The sequence below is a fragment of the Schistocerca cancellata genome, chromosome 1, assembly GCF_023864275.1.
Source record: "Schistocerca cancellata isolate TAMUIC-IGC-003103 chromosome 1, iqSchCanc2.1, whole genome shotgun sequence".
Lineage (NCBI taxonomy): Eukaryota > Metazoa > Arthropoda > Insecta > Orthoptera > Acrididae > Schistocerca > Schistocerca cancellata.
The window spans coordinates 999,475,745-999,482,193 of record NC_064626.1 but is presented as its reverse complement, the minus strand read 5'-3'; the positions used below and the strand labels follow the sequence as shown (position 1 = coordinate 999,482,193).

General features: G+C 40.8%; 1 pseudogene; it reads left to right on the top strand.

Moving 5' to 3' along the window:
• Positions 1-206: 206 nt before the first annotated feature.
• Positions 207-324, top strand: LOC126100454 (5S ribosomal RNA; annotated as a pseudogene).
• Positions 325-6,449: the final 6,125 nt, after the last annotated feature.

The following is a 6,449-nucleotide window of genomic DNA, read 5'->3' as shown; positions in this document are numbered from 1 at the left end:
GTACCAATATTCATCTGACACACTGTGAACATGTCCGTACGAATGTAAGACATCGTCTATTTACTGGTTCGGGTATTCAAAAGGTACGTTAAAAACCCGTAAAGTTCGAATGTTATAACTTGCGAGCTGCACAGTGACGTCACTATGCTGCAGAAACTGTGTTTGAATTTTTCTATTTCTTATCTACTGACACTATTCTTTCACAGGCCAACGGCCTTGCCGCAGCGGTAACACCGGTTCCCGTCAGACCACTGAATTTAAGCGCTGTGGGGCTGGGCTAGCACTTGGATGGGCGGCCATCCGGTCTGCCGAGCGCTGTTGGCAAAGCAGGGTGCGCTCAGCCCTTGTGAGGCAAACTGAGGAGCTACTTGATTGAGAAGTAGCGGCTCCGGTCTCGTAAACTGACATGCGGCCGGGAGATCGGTGTGCTGACCTCCATATCCGCATCCTGTGACGCCGGTGAGCTGAGGATGACACGGCGGCCGGTCGGTACCGTTGGTCCTTCATGGCCTGTTCGGACTGAGTTTTGTTTTTTTAGTCTTTCACAGATATCGTGATTTGATAATTTCAGTAAGCGTGAATAAGGGTAGATGCGTACTTGCATGACTACTAATTCGTCCCTTGGCGCTAAAAATAACAATTCCAAGCATGGATTTCGAATCTTCTTGACCTCGGCGAGTTTTGGAGAAAGTGCAGTGTACCGTAAAATTCCTACTAGCATTTTCTGTCATATCACAAACCGAATTTCGGGAAAGGTCACTAGAAACTTATGAACACAGCTGAGTGCAGTGAAGTGGCCTCCACTAAACCAAAAGGTGACGGACACCGGTGTGAACGCTTCTATGTGGCCGGAGCACGCAGCACGGATGTGTGTACATGCGGGCAGACAGCCAAGTGCTGTACTGAAGGTAAGACCGCACTGAACTGCAGGAAAGGGGCGCGGCACGACGCGATCAAATATTGTGTATAAGAAATCGTATGGGACACTACGCGGCAGCGGAACTTGGCCGCACAGCACTGCGAAGATAAGTTGACCAACTGGTCACTGTGGCGCGCCGTGCGGCGTCGAGTGGTGTCATTGTCGCCACTGCGGTATAGCAAGTATCGCGACACTGCACGTCATTCAGATTGTAGCTCTTTTGACGTGCAAAACAAACGTTTGTTTACCAGAATGGCGTTAAACGAGGAAACGTAATTGTATGTGTAAGTGGATACCCAGAGTTAAACATTATGACCTCCAACATGAACGTTATACGAATAGTAGCAGGATAAGCAACATTTGGAAAGAAATTGCCAAGGAAACAACTACATTTTTGTTATCACATTTTGTAACCGTCATTTTGTCTTCGATCACATTCCGTGGTGACCGTATCATTTTGCCAGGCCAAACGACCTTGTGAAATAATGAAACAATCTCTTATGTATCCCGTATCTTGATAGCATTACCCGTCGTAATTGTGTCACTTATGTCTCTTCAGAGTCAAACAACACTGTACCTCTCTGCGAAAATTTCGCAAGGCACAAGCGGCAACATTCATGTTCTATGCTTGTTCCTGACTGAGACAGATCTTACGATAGTAACAATGGTTCAAATGGCTCTGAGCACTATGCGACTTAAATTCTGAGGTCATCAGTCGCCTAGAACTTATAACTAATTAAACCTAACTAACCTAAGGACATCACACACATCCATGCCCGAGGCAGGATTCGAACCTGCGACCGTAGCGGTCGCTCGGCTCCAGACTGTAGCGCCTAGAACCGCACGGCCACTAGGGCCGGCTACGATAGTAAATCCTAATATTTTGGCACAGTACTCCAAAATCGTTTCAAGAAGCACTTCGGACTCTGTTACGTGTGGAACGGTATACTTTTTTTCGATTGGTCATTTAATTGTGTACCAGGATAGGATATCATCAAATAGGTCTTTACCGCAGAATCCTTGTCCTCAACAAGCACGTGAGGCAGTTGAATTCACGCGCCTGTTAATCGCTTTGGGCCTGGTATGTTCAACATATTTGTTTCCAGTTTTGTTGCTAACTCTCTCGATAGCCACCAACGTTGACATATACAGGGTGTTACAAAAAGGTACTGCCAAACTTTCAGGAAACATTCCTGACACACAAATAAAGAAAAGATGTTATGTGGCTATGTGTCCGGAAACGCTTAATTTCCATCTTAGAGCTCATTTTAGTTTCTTCCACCTACGCTCAATGGAGCACGTTATCATGATTTCATACGACATACTCTACCTGTGCTGCTAGAACATGTGCCTTTACAAGTACGACACAACATGTGGTTCATGCACGACTGAGCTCCTGCACATTTCAGTCGAAGTGTTCGTACGCTTCTCAACAACATCGGTGACCGATGAGTTGGTAGAGGCGGACCAATTCCATGGCCTCCACGCTCTCCTGACCTCAACCCTCTTGACTTTCATTTATGGGGGCATTTGAAAGCTCTTGTCTACGCAACCCCGGTACCAAATGTAGAGACTCTTCGTGCTCGTATTGTGGACGGCTGTGATACAATACGACATTCTCCAGGGCTGCATCAGCGCATCAGAGATTCCATGCGACGGAGGGTGGATGCGTTTCCTCGCTAACGGAGAACATTTTGAACATTTCCTGTAACAAAGTGAAGTCACGCTGGTACGTTCTGTTGCTGTGTATTTCCAGTCCATGATATATGTGATGTGAAGAGAAGTAATGAAATGAGCTCTAACATGGAAAGTAAGCGTTTCCGGACACATGCCCACATAACATATTTTCTTTCTTTGAGTGTGAGGAATGTTTCCTCAAAGTTTGGCCGTACCTTTTTGTAACACCCTGTATAAATTTATAGTTTTGTTTCTCACATAACAAAGAAATTATTATCACATAAAAGACACTTTCGTCCACTTTATTTGGAGGTTGCCTAACGACTTGCGAACAAAATTTGCTACGTATCGTCGCGCCGTTGCAGTTCAAATGCAGTTAACGAATAGAGCCGCTCGTAGCGCACCGCTCTGCTGCAGTGAAGTTCTGCTCAGTGCGGTCTTACCTGAAACAGTTTCAATTTGCCAACTTCGGTGAGCGGGCGAGAACTGTTGTGTTCAACTTGGTAAGGATGTTGACTGTAAGGAAATAGTTATCACGAGAACAATTACGACACTTGAGTTTATTTTGTAAGTGTTAAAAGTGACAATCCTTTCAAAATACAATTAAACACTTTGTATTCTATATAAAAAGATGAAATGCAAATCCAACAAGATTAAACCCAGAAAAATCTTCAACATAGCAACTCTCAACATAAACTCCCTTCCAAAAATTGGGAAAACTTAAGCACCTTACAGACCAGTTACACACGGAAGACATACAAATTGTGGCGCTACAAGAAACTCGCTTCACTGATGAAAACACATTTGAATCAAACAAATTCAGAATATTTAAAGGAAAACCTGGAAAAATTGTAATGAAGAAATGCCCTCAGCTTGGCACAGCTTTTGCTGTAAACACAAAAATTCTGAATTCTGTCGAACATTTTTGGTCAACATCATCGAGAACATCTTTCCTCACTTTTCGATGTGCAAATAAAAAATACACATTAATCAATGTTCACACTCCCAAAAATGACAAAAATAATGCTAAAAATAGGGAAGAACAGATGAATTCTGGGAAAACCTTAAGGATCATATATCAGAAATCCCAGAAAACAATGCAAAAGTACTTCTAGGAGATTTTAACGCTCAGATTGGAAAAGAAAAGAAATCCGCGATATTGTCGGCAACTTTCCCGCACACAAACGAACCAACAAAAATGGAGAAAGGTTAATTATGCTCTGTAAGCAGTTTAAACTCAAGCTAATGTCAACACGTTTTAAACATCTTCCGAGAAAACATAAAAACCTGGGTATCTCCGATAAAGAGTATCGGAGAATTTCAAATAGATCACGTTGCCATCTCCTCCAAATGTGAAAAAGAAATATTGAACACACGTGTCCGAAAATCTCTAAACCTCGACTCAGATCACTATCTCACGAAAATAAAAACTAAACTGGTCCCACAAAACAAACAGAAAAGCAGAAACGGTGAATATAAAAACATAAATAAAATAAATTTTTATCTTACAACCCTGAGAAATTACAATCTTAAGTCCAACTCTAACCTCAAGGATTTTCAGAAAAAACTAAAGACATTCTCCCCTTCACAAAACCTCCAAGAATTTCAGAACAACTTGATTGAGGCAATAGAAACAACCTTTCCAAAAAAGAGCAAACCGAGACACCCGTGGTGGGACAGCAACTGTAATGAAGTTCTGCATGAAAGACTTAAAGCCTGGAAAAAGTGGAACTCACATAAAACTGAAAACAACTTTGATGAATTTAAGCAAGCCAGAAAGAATGCCTCGAAAACTATTCGCAACACCAAGAGACAATATGAAAAACAACAACTGGACTCAATCGAAGAGAATTTCAAGAAATGCAACACGGCAGCTTGGTACAAAACATTCAACCAGAAACTCCGAGGATACCAGTCCCCTTGCCTAAACCTTATGAGAAATAATAAGACTCTCGCCACCAACAATACTGAAAACTGTGAAATCCTGGCTGAATATTTTGAGACACTCCTAAACTGCCAAACACCCATCCAAACTCTCAGTTTTACGCAACCAGAAACATTACCAACACATTCAACACCTCCGACACGAGAGGAAATCACAAACATTATCAAAAATCTCAAAAACAGGAAAGCATGTGAAGAAGACACAATTACAGCAGAAATGCTCAAGCTTGGGGAAGAAACATCCGTAGAAGCACTACACAAAGAACTTGAACAAGTATGGGAAACCAAGAAAATCCCAAGTCACTGGAAAACTGCCCAAATTCACCCTTTGTTTAAAAAAGGTGACAAAAGGGATGTCAACAACTATCGTGGAATATCGCTTCTCCCAGTCCCATACAAAATTCTATCAAAAGCCCTGCTCAATCGTGTATCACCAATTATAGAGGGAAAACGTGGAGAATATCAAGCTGGCTTCAGACCAGGAAGATCCTGCGCCGAACAAATTTTTAACCGCAAAACAACAATGAACTATTTATCTACAAGGAGCAAGAAATATTTTATAACATTCATTGATTTCAAAAAAGCTTATGACTCAATCGATAGGGACACACTCATCAAAACACTTCGAGAATATGAAATAGATGAAACAACAATCACCATAATCAAAGAAACATTAACAAATACAACATTAAAAGTAAAATTCCAAGGAGAAATTTCACAGCATTTCGAGGTCAAAACCGGCGTCAGACAAGGAGATGCGCTGTCCCCGGTACTCTTCAACTGTGTTCTGGATAAAGTCATAGCAGAATGGAGAAAACTCGCGCAAAAACATGGAGTTGAGAAAGTCCGAATTGGAGGGAAGTGCTATAAAGCCATTGAAACCAACTGTTTTGTCTTCGCTGACGATCTCGCCTGTTTAGCTTACACACAAAAAGACACAATAAAACAAATAGAATTACTTAAAGAAACTGCTGAAAAGCAGGCTTGCAAATTTCATTTGAAAAGACAGAAATCATTACAAATATCAAAAATCCACCAAAGAAAATAACTACGAAATACGGGAAAATACAGGTATCTAAACATTTTAAATATCTTGGTGAACTAATTCAGCCTGTGGCAAAAGGTCATCCAGCCTGCAGGGCTAGAATACAAAAACTAGAGACAGCAACTCACTACTGCAGACAAATGTATTCAAAAAATGTATATCCAAAAACATTAAACTCAGACACTACCAGACTGTCATTAGACCGCAGATACTATATGCATCAGAAACACTGGCAAATTTTACATACGCAGAACAGATACAAAATCGTGAAAGAAGAATTGTGAGGACAATTCTTGGACACAGGAAAATAACAGATGATCAAGGCAAGCCTGTATACAGATTAAAAAGCAACAAAGAAGTGTATACGAAGTGCAGCAAAATTACAGACGAAATTAGAAAAATAAGATGCTCCTTTTATGCTTACATCATGAGGATGAACCCGAATAGGCTTACAAAACAAATATTTTCGTACATCGCAAATCTAAAAAATAAAAATTTATGGTTTATCAACACAGAAAGAAATTTAAAAGAAATGGACATAGATCAGGAAACAATATTTAACAGAAACCTTTTTAGAAAAAAACTGAATTCATTCACTGGTTTCGGTGTGAAAATTAAGAAGACTTGTGGAACTAAATGGTCTGAAGAGAGAAAAGCCGCCTTCAGCGCAAGAATGAAAGAAGTGTGGATTGAGAGAAAGAAGACTTCCCAGAAGCGCAAGAAATAACTGTTTTCACGGTCTTTAACGGCCAAATTTGTATAATAATAAAAGATGAAATTTAGTTTCTGAAGAGATGTGGCTCTACAACGAAAGAAGTAAAATATGTTTATGGTACGAATTCTTGTGTACTTTCTTTCTGTCTG